At 38.0% G+C, this 20,431-nt stretch overlaps 1 protein-coding gene and 1 pseudogene across 1 annotated transcript in view; one reads left to right on the top strand and one right to left on the bottom strand.

Annotated features, from left to right (window-relative positions):
- LOC132028137 (calponin-3-like) overlaps positions 1–1,473 on the top strand; it is a 10,262-nt pseudogene extending 8,789 nt beyond the window's left edge.
- Positions 1–20,431, bottom strand: part of ADGRV1 (adhesion G protein-coupled receptor V1) — a 527,902-nt gene that overhangs the window by 250,745 nt on the left and 256,726 nt on the right. The window lies entirely within an intron of this gene.

Genomic DNA, 20,431 nt, shown 5'->3' with positions numbered 1-20,431 from the left:
TGCTAATTTTGGCCATTCTAACTGGTGTAAGGTGATATCTCAATGTGGTTTTAATTTGAATCTCCCTGATGGCTAGTGATGATGAACATTTTTTCATACGTCTGATAGCCATTTCATACTAATTTTCTTAATCAATATTTAAAATATTTCTATCACTTTTTAATTGCTGAATCCCAAACATGATTCCCTGGCTTGATAATGAAACCTAAATTGATTTTTTAATTTCTGGAATATTGGAAACATTATGAAAATGACAAATAATATAAAATATAACCAGCTCCTCATCAACCAGATAAATAAACATTTTCCAAGCTTTCTTCAAATTTTTGGTGTTTAAAGAAAAAATGTTACCGGTCAGGACATCTCCTGCACCTGTCATGGGTGCGAGCTCTGAGCATCTCGTGATACAGCCACTTCTCAGGCCCAGGAGTGTGGAAGCCAAGTAGGAGAAACCCCCAGACCTGAGCACAGTCTCTTCCTGCCACCCGAACTACTATCACCCTCTTCAACAAGGGCCCTTATTACAGGCTCTCGGCAGAGGTCAAGAACAAGATCGCTTCCAAGTACGATCATCAGGCAGAAGAAGATCTGTGAATTTAAATAGAAGTGATAGCACACTGACACCAACTCTCTGCTGTGCTTAAAAGATGGCACCATCCCCTACGAGCTCATCAACAAGCAATAGCCAAGCTCAGTGAAGGTTAATGAGTCCCCATTAAACTGGCCTCAGTTGGAGAATATTGGCAACTTTATTAAAGCCATCCAGGCTTCTTATGACATGAAGCCACATGACATATCTGAAGCAAATGATATTTTTGAGACGGGAAACATGACCCAGGTTCAGACTACACTGCTGGCTCTTGCAGGTCTGGCTAAAATAAAAGGATTCCATACAACCCTTGACATTGGAGTTAAGTAGGCTGAAAAACAAACAAGACGTTTTGATGAATGAAAATTAAAAGCTGGCCAAAATGTAACTGGTTTGCAGATGGGAACCAACAAATGGCACCAGCCACACAGGTATGACAGTATGGGATCAGGAGGCATCTCTATGATCCCCAAATGCAAACTGACAAACCTACTGACCAGACCACAATTAGTCTGCAGATGGGCCCCAACAAAGGAGCCAGCCTGGCGGGGATGTTAGCACCAGCTACCAGAGAAGACATCTATGATCAGAAGCTAACATTACAACCAGCAGACAACGCAACGATGTCTCTACACATGAGAACCAACAAAGTTGCTTCCTGGAAAGGAATGAGTGTGTTTGGGCTTGGGCGGCAAGTACATGATCCCAAATATGGCACTGCTTCCACAGAACCTGTCATTCAGAGTGGAAGTCAAGGGAAAGGAACAAACAGGTCTGAAATTAGTGGTAGTGATTATCAAGCAGAATACCCAGATGAATATCACGGTGAGTACCAAGATAACTACCCCCATTACCAATATGGCGACCAAGGCGCTGATTATTAGATTGATACAAGGAGCTCAGTATTTAGCCCATTGTTTTTATTCAGTGAGAACCCAGCTAGCCTTGAGTAATTTTTACCTTGTCTTCCTAAAACACTATAATGCTTATTGTACGTAAAAGAAATATTGCCTTACATACATTTCCTTTTCCTTTTCCTGCATCTTCCCTAAACAGTTGTCTTTTAGTGCTTTAACAGTTCAATCTTACAGCAGAAGCAATAACTCCCATATGAAGTAAAAAGGAATACTGTGAAAAGGGAGTACTCTTGTACAGCCAATTCTCTTATCCAAGACTTATGCATTTTTATAATCTACTGAATAAACTGGGATTTTCAAACAATAGGAAGTGGGTTTTTTTGTTTTGTTTTGTTTTACAGTTTAGTATCTTGTTTCAGTGTGGAGGACTAAACTCATGCTTATAGCTAAATGCATTCTTCACCAACTAAATTTAAGATGTAACATTTTAGATATTTACATATCAAAGTCTCTCTAGGATTGTTCATTAAAGTTTAAATAAAATCCTGATCAGCGTAAAAAAATAAAGAAATAAAATATTACAGATACAGCTAAATCCTATTCTTCTGCCCCTTCCTCCTCAAGATAAAAAGTGAGTTTCCTTATATTTTAATTTCATATGCTTGGATACAGTATTGTATATTTTGTTTTAAGCAAAGAATATTAATAGCAATACCCATAAAGGCCAACTAGAAAAGATTTTCAACTTTACTCTCTGTCAGGGATTGCAAATTAAAATAACAGAGAGCTACTCTGCCACCTGTCACACTGAAAAAAACTAGAAGTCTGACAATAGACTTGAAGTGGAGGATAAAAAGGAACTTGCACACCATAGGTATAAGTTGGCACACAGTGTCTTTAGGGAACGATTTAACAATATTTTAGTAAAACTGAAGATATTCCATTGCTATGGCCCAGAAATCACCCCCCTAGTTATCTACCCAAGAGAAAGTGTCACATTTAAACATTTCAGGAGGCAGGTAGAAGGTCTGTGTTAATAAATTTAACAGCTTACACTTGAATCATGCTTCTTAGGTGTCAGGCACAGTTCCAAATCCCTTCTGTGCTTTTACTCTATTATGCACATAACCTACCTATCCCACAGAAAATGTACTGCATTTTACAGATGAGTAAACTGAGGCACGGCAGTTTATAACTTGCAACAGTTGCATAGCTTGGTGGACCCACAAACACAAGCAATCTAGTTCTGAGTCTATTAACCACTATGCTGTATGGGTCACAGAAGTACTGTATGGAAGAACAAAAGAGTGGAAATCATCCAAGAATCCACCAAGAAAGGGAGGAACAAACAGGCAACAATACATTCACGCAGTGCAGAAGAGCAGAGCCATTAAGATCCATAAGCCAGAGCACACCCAGGTGCTTGCATACATTTCCAAAACCTAATGTAGGAAGAACAGGCAAGGTACAAGGTAATTTGTACTGTATGATACCTAAAGCCATCTTTATGATTTATTTCTAATAGCGGAAAAAGGTAAAGCAATCTTAGTCCATATTAATGAAATAAAAGAATCAAGAGCAAAAAAAGGGAGACTTTTTTCCCCTTGTGGTTAAGAATCTTGAATAATGTGCTGGTTCCAGGAATCGCAAGATTGATAACTAGACTGGATTTTGAAGTAAGCAGCCAGAATGATGAAGGATTTTGCGGTGGTTTACAGTGTGCATGCAAAGTCTTTCAAATGAGTGAACAGGTCTGCTTATGTGCGAGAAAGGACAATGTTCTCCATCATCCCCTGTTCCCCACAAGCTTCTCATCAAATGTGTGGGTATGCATATAGGATAGGGCTTATCTTTTTGACTTATCTTCACACAAAACATTCATAAATACTATAAAAACTCCGCTTAACTTTATATATGTTAGATAGGGTTTTCGTAAATACACAGAAGGATGTTAAATCCCAAGTTGTGCACAAAAAATAGTCACAGAAAACTATATAATAGTAGAAAAATATGGCTACTATTACACAAACAGAAAAGGTTAACAAATGACCCAACCCCCCCCACACACATTTTGATTGTTTTTATTTTGTAAAGTCTTAGAAGATAGGTCTACCAAGGAGTCTCCCCCTCCACAACATAGACGATCGACAACAAAAAAAGTACTCTCTTTAAGAATGCACTTACTTAGGAGAAGATTTCAGCACTGAAAAGCAATAATCTGTACAAGGTGTGGGTATGTAGGTGAAAGACCCCTCCCCTAGAAGATAGATAGGATAACTAACCGCTTGTTTCCTTTTCTGTGAACCGCTGGCTTTTAGGCGTAAATTAGGTTATTAATTGCTTATTAATTGCTCTTTTGCCCTTCTGTAACTGCTTGGCTTATAGAAATAATAGAAGACGCCATGATGGCATTCCTACCTTCCCTCTTCTTGTTCCCCCTCCCTGCCTCTCTCCTCCCGCGCGCGGGCCCTCAGAACCAATCAGCTTGTTCCCCCTTCCCGCCTCTCTCTTCGCGCGCGGGTCCCCAAAGCCAATCAGCAAACTCCACGTATGCCTTTTTCAAAAGTTCTGTCAACCAATCAGTTGCGCCCCACCCAAAACTTGTTTGTACCTGTCTATAAAAACCCGGCACCACCCCAGCCGGGTGTGCTCAGCTAGCAGGAGCTGCTGACCACCCGCAGGCGCGTGCTGACCACCTGCCGGCGCCTGCGTAACAATAAAGAACCTCTTGCTGATTGCATCCAGTGGCAGTGTTGGATTCTTGGGTAAGGGGATCCGCGGGTCTTTCATGGGTATTAAGCTCTTTTTCCTCACTACCCCAATGAACCTTGTCTTCATCATGAGCAATGGGGGCCTGTGAAGAGCCCACCATGCTGATATCAGTTCATTGAAACCATCAGTCTCCACAGATCAGGATTACTGTCTGTAGAAAAGCAGTCAATCTAAAACAAAGATCTCTGCTGAGAAAAGACTGTTCCAAGAAAGACAGACCTTTGAAAGATAAAGAAGTTAAAATGAGTGATGACACACATGGCTAAAATGCTAATTTTCATGGAAACGTAATGGACATTTAAGTGGGGGCATATTAAATGTTAATTACTCTTAATCTTAGCTGTTGAAAAAAATGCTTTAGGTTTGGGTGTGGCAACTCCTTTTGAAAAACTTGTTGGCACTCCAGTGTAGACCTTGCTATGATTTCTTTCCAACATTGGACACACCTTGTTCAAAAGACAAATGACTCATAGGGGCCACAATCCAAAATGTTATATTCAGCATTTAACTTGCTAATGGTACCCCAGAAGTAGCCACAGCTCCTGCTGTGAGAAAAATAGCAGACAGGGGATTAAAACTGATGGCTTCTCTATTTCGCTAAAATCAGTTGTGCAAGAATAGTAAAAATACAGTTTAAAGAGTGTCAGATAAGGTAATGAGGAGAAAGGCCACAGGCGGGTTGTGAAAGTGTGCCAACGTCAATACACGTTACTCAATATTTGCACTACTTAACAAAAATAAGCCAAGCATGGGTGAAAATGGCTAGATGAGAAAGGAGAAAACACACCTGAAATAAGTGTAACATTGTGTGTCAACTACACTTCAATGAAAGAAAGAAAGAGAGAAAGAAAGAAAGAAAACACAAAGGACCTAATGTAAGACTTGACAAAGCAAATTTGTACTACAACGATTAAAAACACCAAGTATGACACTTGGTATCCAGTATCAAACACCTTATGCATTATCAATGAAAAAAGGCCAACGAAGACTTATTTCTTCCTCCAAAGCCTATAAGCATATTAATGCATGTTTTAACATCGTATCAATTGTTTTACAGAATTTTTTATTTTAAATAATGGCACCAGCCATAAAAAGTTGCTATTATATATTCGGCTCACTTATTCATTCTTTCAATACAATTTTGTGAGTTCTATGATGTGGTGTCCTAATGATGGACTCCTTTTTGTTCTTATGAGCTCACAGTGCAGTAATGGGCAGAATCTTACATAAATATATCTGATTAACAATAAAATTATGCTATACTAGAGTTATATGGGGATCAGTTTTATCTTAAAGTTCACTTTTACTCCGAGAATAAGAAAACTATTTTATTGCTACGCAGTTCTACTAGGATAAAAGTGATTCAACAGATCTCATGTACATTGAACTTTAATAATGTAATGACCCTTTCATGTACATAAAATTTTAACAGAACCCCAAAGAGAAGACAATATTCAAAATGGTGAAATTTCAGAAACAAAAATCAATCATGAATACGTTTTAGTTGTTTTGCTTTTATAACCTGCCTCAAGTCAGAGTGTGTAGGCAAATGGCCATTTTACACCTGTATCTAAGGTCAACCTTGTGTTTGGTCTTTTTCCACATAAATGAAAAAAATTACTATTTCTAGAATGTTGAATTTTTAAAGATCGTGGTACAAAATCTTACTGTGAGTTACACAAGTAAAGGAAGTTAAGTGTTGACTAGTTAATATTGTTAAATACTTATGTTAAACCATATAAAAGGATGACAGATGGAATATGGGGTAGAGTTGAATTACTACAACTCCACATTAGATTTTAGTTCATAGGTTTCCACTTTCAATATGAAATGAGTTATTATTAAAAGTCTCACTCAAATTCTATTCCCCATCTAATATTTACTGGCCTTCCATTAAAAACAAACAAAACTGGGGCACCTGGGTGGCTCAGTGAGTTAGGCCTCTGCCTTTGGCTCAGGTCATGATCTCAGGGTCCTGGGATCAAGTCCCGTATCAGGCTCAGCGGGGAGCCTGCTTCCTCCCCATCTCTCTCTGCCTGCCTCTCTGCCTACTTGTGATCTCTGTCAAATAAATAAATAAAACCTTAAAAAAAAAAGAACAAACAAAATCTAAACCTTAATTAATTCATTTAATAAATATGCATTCAGTGTTTTTTACTGGCTCAGTACTGTTCTAGGTGATGAGTATTCAGTAGTGATGAAAGCAGCCAAGGTTCTCATCCTCCTCCAACCACAACATGTCAGGTACTGTAAAGGAGAGGAATAAGGAACAGGGAGAATATTGTTTGCTGAGGCTGAGGAAGGTCTGAATAAAGTAAATGATGAGGAATGTCTCCCTAAGTACACAACACTTAACCTGATCCCTGATACGAGTAAAGGGATCTGCGATGTGAGGAGCCAAGGACCAGGAAACAAAGTCTTCCGGGAGAGGCCACTGTAGCCACAAAGGCTCTAAGACAGAAGACCATCAGGGAACCAAGGGAAAGTCACTATGTCTGGACCATAGTGAGTAAGGGGCTGTGGGCTGGGGGCGGAGGCCGACTGATGAGGCCTACCACGTTGGCCATGTGCTGTAAGCCACCCTAAGATGTGTGAACTGAATTTAAAGAGGAGTGGGAAGTCATTAAAGGATTTCAACAGAGGACATGCATGACATTTTAAAAAGATGACGCTAGGGACACCTGGGTGGCTCAGTCGGTTAAGCGTCTACCTTCAGAGCAGGTCATGATTTCAGTGTCCTAGGATTGAAGTGAACATTGGGCTCCCTGCTCAGAGGGGAGCCGGCATCTCCCTCTGCCTGCTGCTCCTGCTGCTTGTGCTCTCTTTCTCTCTGACAAATAAATAAATAAAATCTTAAAAAAAAAAAAAAAAGATTACACTAGTTCCTAAATACAGAGAATAAGTTGAAAGCAAGCTAAAGGTGAAGCAGGGAGACAAATTAGAAGCTAATTTCAGCAGATCACAAAAGGCACAGGGCAGGCTAGAAAAAAAGGCAGTGGATGGATTTGTAAAAAAAAGTATATGAAGCCATGGTGTAATCTGGAGGTAGGATCAACAGAACTTGCTGATCGGTTGGATACTGTGCATAATGTGCAGGAAGGAACGAATAATGCTGAAGAAACTCTGAGAAAAATGGCCCCAATTGTTGAGATATGGAAAAAATGTGGAAGGAATTGGTTCTGAGAGTATTTAACATTTTGTTTGGACATGTTAAGTTGGAGATACCTACGAAACGTCCAAGAGGAGAAATGAGGGGCAACAAAGTATATGAGAGCAGGGCTTCAAAGAGTGGTTTGTAGTGAAGATAGAAATTTGCAAGTAATGAAGCAAACAAATGGTACTTAAAACTATGGCTAATGATGAGATCACTGATGGAGAATGGGGAGTAGTATGTCTACAATTTCTGCATGCAGCAAAATTTCCTGGGGCAATTTTGATTCAGTAGGTTAAGGGTGGGGACAGTACCATTCTGTTAAATATCTGTTATAGAAACAGAAAGTAAGTGAGTCCAGCAGATAACGAAGACACTCTAGCAATTGGTATCTGGCCAGAAGAAGAGTTTGAGGAACTGAAGCCATGGACCAACTACGAGAGAGTGGCCCATGCAATCCTTACTATCTTCAAAGGGAAACTGAAAGGCATCTGTCTTTTAGGTACTACTAGCAAGACTCTGGCCAGAGTTCCCTTGAGGAAGCTCCTATAAAACAGTGCCAAGAACAGGCCTCCAGAACAATAGGTTGGCTCAAGTGCTCAATGAATTTGTGCTTTGTCATTGTAAAAAGAAAACACAGACAGTATCAGCAACCGGATTGCCAATACCTTCTAAGTATGACTACTGCGATCCTAAAATCAGGACAGGGGATCATGGGATTGGTACTGGCCATGTTGGAGTTAATGAGCCCTTGGCCAACCCATTTCAATGTTACCAAGGGCAGGGAATAAGTAACACCACTATCTTTTCTTCTTTACTTTTCTGTAGCATGCAACTAGCCTAAAGATCCTAGTATTTTATTAATTCCTGAAAACAACAGGTTAAGACAAGTAGGCCCAGGCAAATTATGAGGCAGATTCATTTCTATTTCTCAATTTATATTCTGTTAGCCCAATCCCACCCTAGCAGTCCACATTTCCACATTTCTCTGTTTGGAACTGTCACAACTGTATTGTTACCTGTGTCTAACAAACCAACTTCATAACTCTTCCTTTTATCACTTCTCAAAGCTCATTGCATTTCATGTAGGGTTGTGTAATAACAAGTTGATCGTACAATTTTTATATGTTGATGAGTTTGCTATCACCCACAAATTTGCATCTTAACAGGACATTTGTGGATACAAACTTTAATTTGAAGGAATTGAGCTAGAGTTGGAATATTCCTATATCATTACAGAGGAGATATACTAAGTATGGAAATAATTTTAATAATCCTTAATCAACATCACACAGATTGCTATCTATTTCACCTGTAAAGTCTCCATGGTTCAAGAAGTCTTTGAGTTAATAGCCTTAGAGCAAGCAACCATTTAAAAGTGAAGTCAAGAGATCATAAATTACTTTATAAAGTTGATTTCATGTTGTGGGAATAGCTGAAAGAAATTTTTTAAAAAATATTTGAATTAGTTAATTAATTAATTAGTGGCATGCAAGTGGTGGGGGGAGGAGCAAAGAGAGAGGGAGAGAGAGAATCTCCAGTAGACTCCACAGTGAGTAGAGCCCAAGATCATGACCTGAGTTGAAATCAAGAGTTAGATACTCAACTGACTGAGCCACCCAGGTGCCCCTTGAAAGAGATCTTGAACAACAAATATATCTATGAGTCTGCCTTGTAAAAAATCTATACAAAACCAAAGATTTCCTTTACTAAAAAAATAAAGTGGGAGGGCGCCTGGGTGGCTCAGTGGGTTAAGCCACTGCCTTCGACTCAGGTCATGATCTCAGGGTCCTGGGATAGAGTCCCGCATCAGGCTCTCTGCTGAGTAGAGAGCCTGCTTTCCTCTCTCTCTCTCTCTGCCTGTCTCTCTGTCTACTTGTGCTCTCTCTCTGTCAAATAAATAAATAAAATCTTTTAAATAAATAAATAAAGTGGGAAACAGTCAGTAAATAACGAGTTACAAATCAAAGACCATTACGTACAAGGCAATCAACACAAATGTGTAGAGCAACCAGATATAAAAGAACATGGGACCAGGAGGTCCACAACGAACATTCAAATTCAGTTTCTGGAAAACACTGTGAGACTACACATATCACATCTATGAGCCCACTACATTCCTAGGACCTCAGTATCCCTGCATTAAATTCCCCACTCCCCTGTACAACAGAAATTAAAGTAGGACTAAGATGCTCTAATTGCAAGGGAAATGAAAGAAATACCTAGTAGGATTTTGAACTATTCTGGATTTCTCATGACTGAAGGGTTTACCAGAACATAGAACTTTCAGTGCTAATACCAGGACAGTCAAAAGGCTTGCTCTGTGCTTTGGGGAATTTAATGCTGGGGTCTACTTTCCACAAAAAGTTGAAACTGGTAGCTTGGTTTGAAAAAAATGGTCAGGTAGCACATCAGAAGGCAGAGTAATCACCAAGATATTCTTCAAACAGTAGCTAGACTGATAAGGCAATCAACTATCAAAAGGCACCCAGTATATGTGTCACTGACATTATCTTTTTACTATCTCACACAAAAACAACACTGTGAACGTGTATTAGCAGCTCTGGAAGAGACCATGTTATGAAACAAAAAGAATCAGAGGCAACGAAATGCCCGGTAATGTCGAAACCAACATCCTGAAGTCAAATGAGATCATTGTTCTGTAATTTAAAAACAGGATAATTTCATAAGACATGTAGAAAGGAATGATGAAAGGAATTGGACTAGTTGTCTAGGGTAGTGGCCCTCAAATGGGGGTGATTCTGACCCCCCGGAAGCACATGATTACACCTGAGGACACCCCTCGGTGTAACAACTAGGGAAATGGGTGCTACTGGCATTGAGTGAGTAAGGGCCAAGGATTGTGTGAAACATCCTACCTACAGAACAGTCTCTCACAACAAATTTTCTGTCCCCAAATGTCAATTGTGCTAAGATTAAGAAATCCTATGCATGGCTACAAAACTTATAAGAAAAAAAAAAAAAAAGTACTTGGTTAATGTCAAAAAGGTTAAAGGGCATGAGAAGTACTTTTATTTTATGAGTATAATTCCTCAGTTGATGAGGGACAAAAACCAGAGAGAAGGAGAAAAGCAACGAGGAATAAGTAATGCTAAGGATGGTGAATGAAATAGGAGCCATGCAAGGAGAAGAAGGGGTCTCATGTACCACACCACAGCCGTTCAGTTCATTGTGACTCCCCACCCTGCAAATCAACACCAACAGAGCCCATCAATCTTCCCCCTCAAAAGTGTGCAGCGCTACTCTCACCTCTAAAACTCACCTCTTCATGTCACAGTTCTGTTAGTAAAAGCATGAAGTGCATGTGGGCACATCTGACAGTCACCAAATGCAGGGTAAAAATGACGGCCTTAAGGTGGGGAGTTAGGAAAAGTGGGTGTGAGAAGGTGAAATGCCAAAGAAGTAAAAAACACAAGAAGTGGCAGTTAGAAAGAGGTATATTCTGCACATATGCAAATAAATTCCAGCTGAGGGAGAAAGCTAGCATTATACCAATATTACTTCCAGTTAAAAATGGAAGCTGTAACCAGAAACCAGGTATCACAAGAGTGACAAGTTCTTAAAAGGATCATGATTGAAAATAAAGATGTTCCAAGTACTGAGTAAGAACCTGAAGATCAGCACATCAACATTAGATTTTATATCTACTGAAATAGTAGAAAAAGAGAAAAAAACAAGTAAGTGTTTAGGAATGAATCTATACTTGCTGCCTCTCCTGTACAGCATCCTCTCCAAGGCCTGAAAGACCGTGTATCTGTTCTAGAAGACAGAAGCAACACATGGTCTACCCTCTGGTTCCCAAAGATGAACATGTAATTTTTAGTATAATATCTCTATCACTAAAGATCTGTTTCGAGTTCAGCTGAAAATATTTTAGAAAGAATCACAATTCCTCACAATTGTATCTTTGGACAAACAAAATCAATTCAGAGATAACTGATGCTAACAGTTTTAGGCATAGACACACTAAGATTATGTTCAAAGCCAAGCATAAGTTCAAGGTGGAGACAGATTTTTTTTTTCCCCCTCCTGAACTGCCATTTTGATGAAAATATGACTGTCAAAAACATCTACCTTAATTCAAAGATCTTGAGTTATTAATATCATAATATATAATAGGGTCACAGATATTTTTTGAAGTGAGGATTTTTTTTGAAAGATTTTATTTATTTTATTTGACAGATAGAGATCACAAGCAGGCAGAGAGACAGGCAGAGAGAGGGAGGAGGAAGCAGGCTCCCTGCTGAGCAGAGAGCCCGATGTGGGACTCTATCCCAGGACCCTGAGATCATGACCTGAGCCGAAGGCAGAGGCCTCAACCCACTGAGCCACCCAGGTGCCCCTGAAGTGAGGATTTTTAATTTAACATGATTTTGAGGATATTTATTGATGTAATTTTTAGAATTTTGGAAACATAATTTGATTCATGTTAAAAATCATTTATAAATATTAAATTATGTACTTTTTCATGGATTAAAAACATCTGTGTACTTTTGGATATTGTTGCTCATCTTCCATGAGACATATTATCAGTGTATCCTACTGAACACTGCATGATCCAGTAACTCCTTTACTGCATAATTACCCGAAGAAAACAAGAATACTAATTCCAAAAGATATATGCATCAGCATTATCTATAATAGGCAAGATATGGAAGCAACCCAAGGGTTCATAGATAGATGAATGGATCAAGAAGATGTGGTACACACATGTACACACATGTGCGCACGCACATGCATGTACACACACACACACACACACACACACAGAGGAATATTACTCAGCCATAAAAAAGAATGAGATCTTGCCATTTGCAACAACATGAATAGATCTAGAGGGTATAATGCTCAGTGAAGAAAGTTAGAGAAAGACAAATACCATATGATTTCAGTCATCTGGAATTTCAGAAACAAAACAAACAAACAAAGAAAAAAGAGACCAGAAAAGACTCCTAATTACAAAGAACAAATCTGGTGGTTGCCAGAAGGGAGGTCGCGGCGGGGGGGAGGGGATGGATGAAACAGATTAAAAGGATTAAGAGCACATTTATCATCATGAGCACTGAGTAATGTATAGAATTGTTGAAATCTTATATCGTAAACCCAAAGCTAATATAACACTGTATGTTAATTACACTTCAATAAGAGATTTTTTTCAAAGGTGCTCATTTTCTATATGTAAAACGCCAACACAGAGAGCAATTTATCATGTCTGAGCAGGTAAGCAGTGAGTGCATCCAAAGGCCTGTCTGGGCACAGGTGGAGCTTTCCCATCCAGAACAAGGCTTTCTTGAAAATTTTAAATGGAAAATAGCACAGAAAGGAGTTTTTAAAAGTTTATCATGAAAAAAATATATAGGTATATGTGTAGTAAAAAAAACCTCTGAAATTTAAGATTTAAGATGTAAATCTAGGCATGAGACCAGGGGTAAGTTTATTCGTCTCCATATTGTAGAATGGAGATTTAAAAAAAGGTACAATATGTGATTCTCAACAGAGTATTCAATAATGTTATTTCCTATCCAGCCCTCTAAAATGAGTGGGAATGACACACAAAGAAGCACTGGAGAGCTTTGTAAAATTGGTTTCAGAAATGAGAAAATTCTTTGTTTTAAAATAATTATACTTAGTCAAAATATCAAATTAAAGTTAAAAAAGACTAAATTTTAAAATCTAGAAATAGCTGTCTAGTGGAGGCAGACATATTAATGGAAAAGGTCACTGCTTTAAAACCTTTGAAGAAATCTGTAATTTTCTCCCATACATGAATTTTAGAACTTCTTCCAATGGCTTAATCCTTGGTAAAGGTTAGCTTATATTCAGAAGTGAAATATAAGTTTGCCCCACATTTTATTCTTTATACCTCTTTTTTCCAATCTCTACAATTTCCTAAATTTGTTTTCCACAATTTGCAGCAATACTATAAAAAAGCAAAGAAATGTTATAAATTCTGAGCATCACTCACACACCCAATCTTCATTCTTTACTGTGAACTACAGGCCAAAGTCCACCTCTCTTCAATTATCCAATGAGATGAATTTTATGGAAAAATACAAGATTAAAAAAAAAAAAACCTTTCTAAGACTTTTAATGAAGGTTTGTGATCAGACAAGTCTATTAATTGGTAGCACCTTTAATGAGTACTTAAATTATATTGTTAACAGCCCAATAATTAGACCCTTGGTCACATACACACACACACACACACACACACACACACACACGTAAAAGTAACAGGGGTATAACTTCCCGCAACACTGGTTACAGGGCCTCTGGTCTTAGCTATTTTTTGTTCTTTCCCATTAACTTGATTAAGCCAGAAATAATGAGCAAATGTGAACCCTTCCTGGAGTGCATCATTTAATTTCTTTTCAAAAATTGCACAGGTGGAATCCAGCAGTGCACTAAGTAGAATCCAAGAAATACAAAATATTCCATCAATTATCAACAAAGGATGGGTACATACATGGGATATCCATACGTATATGCATATTTATATACATTTGTGAGTAGTTTCATGGAAAAAAGATTAAGACACATACATGGGTACAAGTCTTAGTCCTGCTTCATAGTTATGGTTTCTTGGGCAGATTTAATTATGCTCTGTGAGTCTCAGACTATAGAGCTATAAAATGAAGACATTAGTAATGGAGACTGATAGCACTACTGTGAAAATAAAACGAAGGGGCATATTTAAATCTCTGGATCACATCAGAAGCTCAAAGAGATTTGTTTTTCCTTATTTATTTATTTATTTATTCGTTTGGGAGAGAGAGTGGGGGAGGGGCAGAGAGAGAATCTTAAACAGGCTCTACACCCAGCACAGAGCCTGATGTGGGGCTCAATCTCATGACCCTGAGATCATGACCTGAGATGAAATCAAGAGTCAGATGTTCAACTCACTGAGCCAGCCAGGTGCCCCTCAAAGGGAATATTATTAACAATACTATTACCCCTCTAAGAATTATATAAATAAAATGAAAACAAACAAAAACTACCTAAAATGTCTCTAAAAATAATTGCTTAATTGAATTAAAATTAAATATATGCCACTTCCATTCGGGAAAATGAAGGGAAAAAATCAAATCAAAGAAGCACAATTTAAAAAAATTAAATTTCAAGAAGCAAGGCTAAATCTTGTTTAGGTGTGGGAGAAAGGCCATTCTACCTTTGATGAGGGGAATCAGTGCTTCCATAATCAAAATAACTATAGGTCACACATTTTAAAAGTAAAAAAAAAAAATTTCAAACTTTAACAAAATAACTATATTATTCTCATGTTATAACCTTACTTATTTCCCTAAAACGAAAATTGCTTTTTCTTTTCAAATCTCCTTTCAAATTTATAGCCAATTTTAACTGATACTTTTTTGCTTTCAAAATATGCACAGATTGCTCTTCAAATGCATATGTTAAGTGGGTTCATTTATGAATATAAGGGTCTATCTTTTCTTTGGATCTCAAAACAATTTTTGGAATGACAGGGTGGAAATCTTAGGTTCTACTCCTAGAAGTGAGGCTGGAGTCCTAAACTTACTTTTGCTGGTGGATGCTTCCTTTCCTTCCTTCTGCAAATCTGCTTGCACAGTGAGAGAAAAGGAATTAAAATCTTGTTTCAAACATGGCTGAGTCTGTGACCTTTGTTCTACAACACCTTACCCAAGCCATTCTCCACTTAACAGCTGAAGTGGGCTTATCCTGGGGAAAGAATTACTCACATGCAGCTGGTCAATGGTTTCTTTTCCATTTGTCCCAGTTTGTCCACAGAAGGAGATCTAACAAACAAATGTGGTTAGAGTCCTCACCCTCAAGTGAATTATAATCTATAAGTGGGAAAAACTATAAATGTGCAACAAAAAATGGGTGACAACTCTACCACATTTATTAAGCTAATTCCAAACTCTTGTTTTCTCTTGTTTCATATACCTATACACTCAGCACTCCTTAGATTGTAATCTTCTGGAGGACATGATTATAACTACTTTGGGGTTTGCTGGCCAGATTATCTGTCTTATCTCACACAGAATTTATATGTAACTGTAAACACAAGAAGTATTTATTAAAAATATGTCTTTTGGGGGTGGCTGGGTGGCTCAGTGGGTTAAAGCCTCTGCTTTCAGCTCAGGTCATGATCCCAGGGTCCTGGGATCGAGCTCCACATTGGGTTCTCTGCTCAGCAGGGAGCCTGCTTCCCTCCTCTCTCTCTGCCTGCCTCTCTGCCTACTTGTGATCTCTGTCTGTCAAATAAATAAATAAATCTTAAAAAAAAAAAAAAAGTATGTATTTGGCTTTTCATAACTACCCCCAAAGAAGTGTCAAGAAGGTACCCTTCAGAATGAGATCCTATTTAACATTTAGGACTAGACGTTCAGTAACTCTTGAAATTACTATGTCTTTAAAAGGTACACAAAACAGCATTCTAATAGTGTTCTAAACCGCTTACTTCAGACTTCCAATTCCATGTTAAACTCAAGTGGTAAACAATGTTTTCCTCAAGTTGCTTCCTCTCTCATGGCCACCACTGACGCAGACGTTAGCTGGAAGAGAGGCCTCCAAGGATTAGGCAGCCTGCATTATACGTAACTTGGCAGCCACTTGTAAACTCCAAAGAGAGTAAACCAAATATCAGTGACCGATTGTGAAGCTGAATTGCTTCCTCTTTTCTAGTTTCTCACAAAACTGTTTGAATTCAGCCTTTCCTCTCCCTAACAGCAGCCACTTCTGACGGAAGTCTATTCTCTCAGACTTGCTTCTATTTAGGAGAAATTGCTTATATTGTTGTTCTCAGGCCTATTAATAACTTTAAAAAGAGGTACACATGCTGAATTTCAACGACACAAATATTTTCCTTTGGCATTTTCACTGTATTTCTCTATGTTCTGAATTCTATCTTTACCTTAAAAACATGAATTCAACAGTAGATTCACAAAACGTAATATTACAGAAAATATACACAGGATATATTTCCTACAGTTAAACATTGGAGCTACCACAACTTCACTGCTGTGTTTTTCTGAAATTAGTCCTTGGGGCTTATAAAAGGGATATAAAGTATAGTGTTGTATTAATATTTTTATACAAGTTTAAATATTGTAATATATATATAACTACATTAAATCATACTGATATGGACCTTTCACGTGGCTGCAGTAGATTGCATTTGAAGTATCACTGAAAAACAAACTTTATACTGGATTAGTTTTTTCCTGTTTCTTCCCTTGAACTAATAACAAAGAGCTCATTGGAGTTGTTTTGAGGAATTATTCTGTATGAAATAGCTTTTTATCTTAATGTGTAATAAGTGCTTCACTTTTAAAGAGGCATTACCTTGTGTATTATTAAAAGATTAAAAAAAAACCTTAAACCCTACAGAACCTGACACCTTACAGAAGAGAGACTTCTGATTTTTTTTGAGCAGTAGTATTGAACTAGATACAGTAGACTTTTCAGATTAGACTACTTAATATATTTCTAAGAAAAATGCTCATGAGACATGAAAATGTATCTGTGGTACCCAAATTCATATCTGTGAAAAACCTATAGAAAATTCTCATTCCAGGGCACCTGGGTGGCTCAGTTAAGCATCTGCCTTTGGCTCAGGTCATGATCCCAGGGTCCTGGGATCAAGCCCTGAGTTGGAGGGAGGGGGCAGCCTGCTTCTCCGTTTCACTTTGCCTGCCGCTCCCCTTGTTTGTGCTCTATCTCTCTCTGTCAAATAAATACATAAAATCTTTAAAAAAGAAAAAAAAAGAAATTCTCATTTCCTCAAATATTAGTTCTGCTCAGGTCTGGAGACTACTGCCCATCTTTTCCAAATGTGCCACGGAAGCAATTCTCCCTTCCTCGCCAGCAGCCCTTAACCAGCTGAACCATCCCTGAAGCCTTGCAAAATAAACAGAATATAGTCCAATAGAAATCAATCCCTTTTGTATCACAAATCCTACCAGACACGGCCCATTCTTCTGCCTCTACTAATGTCTGTATTTTAATTATATGTAGATTCCACTTGGTAAAGATTTCTTATCTTTCAAGACAGCTGAAGAATTCTCATCTCTGTAAGAGATTTTTCTGACCCCACCCCTCACCCTGGATAGAATTAATAACTCCCTTTTTTTCTTTTTTTTTTGTTCCCACTGTATCCTGTACAGGCTGTGATCATATCCCTGTAACAGTCTACTGCATTCATTTATTTACATGTTTATTCCCTTCCTAGTAGACTATGAATAGCTTGAGGATATATCTTACTTATCTTTATGTCTGTAATTCCTAGCAAAAAACCTTATATATTACATATAACACCAAATATTTGTGGAATGGGAACAATGAATAGTAGTTATATACGAATACATAAATTTAAATTGCACTTCTACAAAAACTTCAGGAAAGATTCTCTTCTTTTCGTTAGAGAATAAGTAGATTTTTCTGCTGCTCAGATTAAGACTCAAACAGGAGGAGACAGACAGACTTGCTTGCCCTCATCTGACTTTTCAATAATCAAGCCTAACAAACACTTTCAAAAGAGTAGTCCCAAACTTAGAGTGAATGGTTGTTCAAGTGTGGACTTTTTGTATAATATAGGTCATTTTTCATGTGGTCTCTCAAGTATGTAATGAATGAACGGTAATGATGACCATGACCTGAGTTAAAACAGTGGCAATCCAACTCTTCTGACTTCCTGAGTTAATCTCTTAGATTCCTCTGGACTTTGTACCTCTGGGGAATAAAGAAACAATGTAAGCAATACCTACAAGCCTCTATTTATATAATTTAAGATGTTTATATTGCCCTACTAAAACAAATATTTATTGAACACTTCTCTACAGACTCAAGAAAACAAGGGAAATTAACTAACACTTTCACTTTTTATCTCAAGGTTTCCAAGGTATAAAACCACATTCCTTAGTCCAAAGACTTCAATTTTTTAAAATATGTTTTGGGGGAAGGAAAACGGTTTTATGATTACTATGTCTCATCAGCTCATTTGTTTTCAAAATACCAAGCATTATAAGAAATGTTTTCAGCTATGCATAGGTTAAAAGGCTTTGAGAGTGTGATACCCAGCAGAATAAACTCAGAAATGATCAGTAGTTTCATCATGATTGTAAACATCACCTAAACATAGTAGGATTGTTCATTATGTCTAGACATATTGTAATATGTCAGAATATTTCATCTCAGCCCTAATTCCAACATACTATCAATATGACAACCTTGTTACTTAGATCCTCATTTTAATAGCCCACATTATCTACCTTGGCACTATAGACATTTATGAGTTAATTATTTATTAAAATTAGCCATTACAATTAGTTATTATCTATCCTGAGTATCTACACGGAATCTTTTTTATGTTCAGTTAGCCAGCATATAGTACATCATAAGTTTTTGGTGTAGTGTTCAACGATTCATTCGTTGTATAACACCCAGTGCTCACTCAACCTAACACAAAATATTATTATTATGGAATACAGAGAGATCTTATTTAAGAAAACTCTTTTGTATTCTCGAATGGTGTTCTCTCATTTTTAACTCTGTTTCTCAATAAGAAGTTTAAAAAGCTGCTCTAAGCACCAAATCCCTGTCTTCGTACTTTTGTCCACAAGATTCAGAAACCTTCACATCTGCCATCCAAGTCACTTGCTGGAACATCTCCCTGAACTCAGGAAGCAAGTTTCCAGAAGTCTGCCTCTCACTTCTAACTCCCCATCAGCTGCCCCCACTCCCCTCCCAATGCTGGGCCTCTGTGGTCAGCTGTTTCAGGCTTCTGAAGAAAGAACAGGCTGTCAGAGTAGCCAGGGTTTTCTTGAAGTTCCTAATCAGACATCAGAATGTGTTTTAACATGAAGAAAAATTGCTAAGTACAATTAGGATCCATAATAACCAGATTAAGAGTTGAATAGAGTTGAGTGGCTGGCTTGGGTTCTTAACTTCTCATTACAACTATTTTTCTGGAAAAACTAATTCTGACTTGAGTACCCTTTAATTATAAACCAAGAGTTATAATGCACTTTGTCTGTAAGCTGTGTTGTAGACCCCACAACATTACACTTCTTTAGTGATATGAATAATCTTTTTAAATTCTGATTTTTCTTTAAGGAATCAAGCTCATTTTCATGAGAAAATGGTGCTAACTTAGTTTTAAATGGCTGAAGATTTTTTTTTTTTTTTTAAGGAGCAAGCCTACAATTTCCTTGTACCTGATTGTTTTTCTCATTATTTTAACCAGTTCTTATTGAAAATCTAGTATGTGCCAAAAAACTTTTTTTGGGTGCTAGAAATACTGCAATGAATAAGACAGGCAATTCCTGACCCAATGGAATTTTTTTTTTTTAAGATTTTATTTATTTATTTGACAGGCAGAGATTACAAGTAGGCAGAGAGGCAGGCAGAGAGAGAGGCAGAAGCAGACTTCCTGCTGAGCAGAGAGCCCGATGTGGGGCTCCATCCCAGGACCCTGAGATCATGACCTGAGCTGAAGGCAGAGGCTTTAACCCACTGAGTCACCCAGATGCCCCCCCAATCGAATTTCTATTCTAAGAGGTGAGAAGTAGGAAGTGAGGAAGGGGACAGAAGATAATAAATAAACAAGAGAACCCAGATACTGATTTATGATATAAAATAAACAGTGACAGTGATGTGGTATTGTGGGGCAGGGGGCTGCTCAGGGAGGCTATTCTAAGGTGATAAAAGTATGAACTCAGTGTGAAGGATGGAAGGATAAATAAATTTATGAATAAGTAAACACTGGTGCAGAACTGTCCAGGCTTGGGGATTAACTGGAATCCAGAACCCAGGACAAGAAGGAGGTGGCATGTTTAAGGAACTGCCATTTGTCCACTGTGGCTGGTGCTGGGTCAGTGGGTGGAGACTGTAGGAGGTGAGCTCAGAGTAGGTAGGAATGATCCTCAAGGGTCTGCTGGACAAAGGTCAAAAGTTCCTCTTTTTATAGGAAGTCACTTAGGTGGGAGAATGACTTGGGTGGATTAAGTCTTTGAAAGGACTACTCTGGCTCCCGAAAAAAGAACAGATTGTAAACACGAG

This window comes from Mustela nigripes, chromosome 12, assembly GCF_022355385.1.
Source record: "Mustela nigripes isolate SB6536 chromosome 12, MUSNIG.SB6536, whole genome shotgun sequence".
NCBI classification, from domain to species: domain Eukaryota; kingdom Metazoa; phylum Chordata; class Mammalia; order Carnivora; family Mustelidae; genus Mustela; species Mustela nigripes.
The sequence above is the reverse complement of the archived record's forward strand: the minus strand, read 5'-3'. Positions and strand labels throughout refer to the sequence as shown.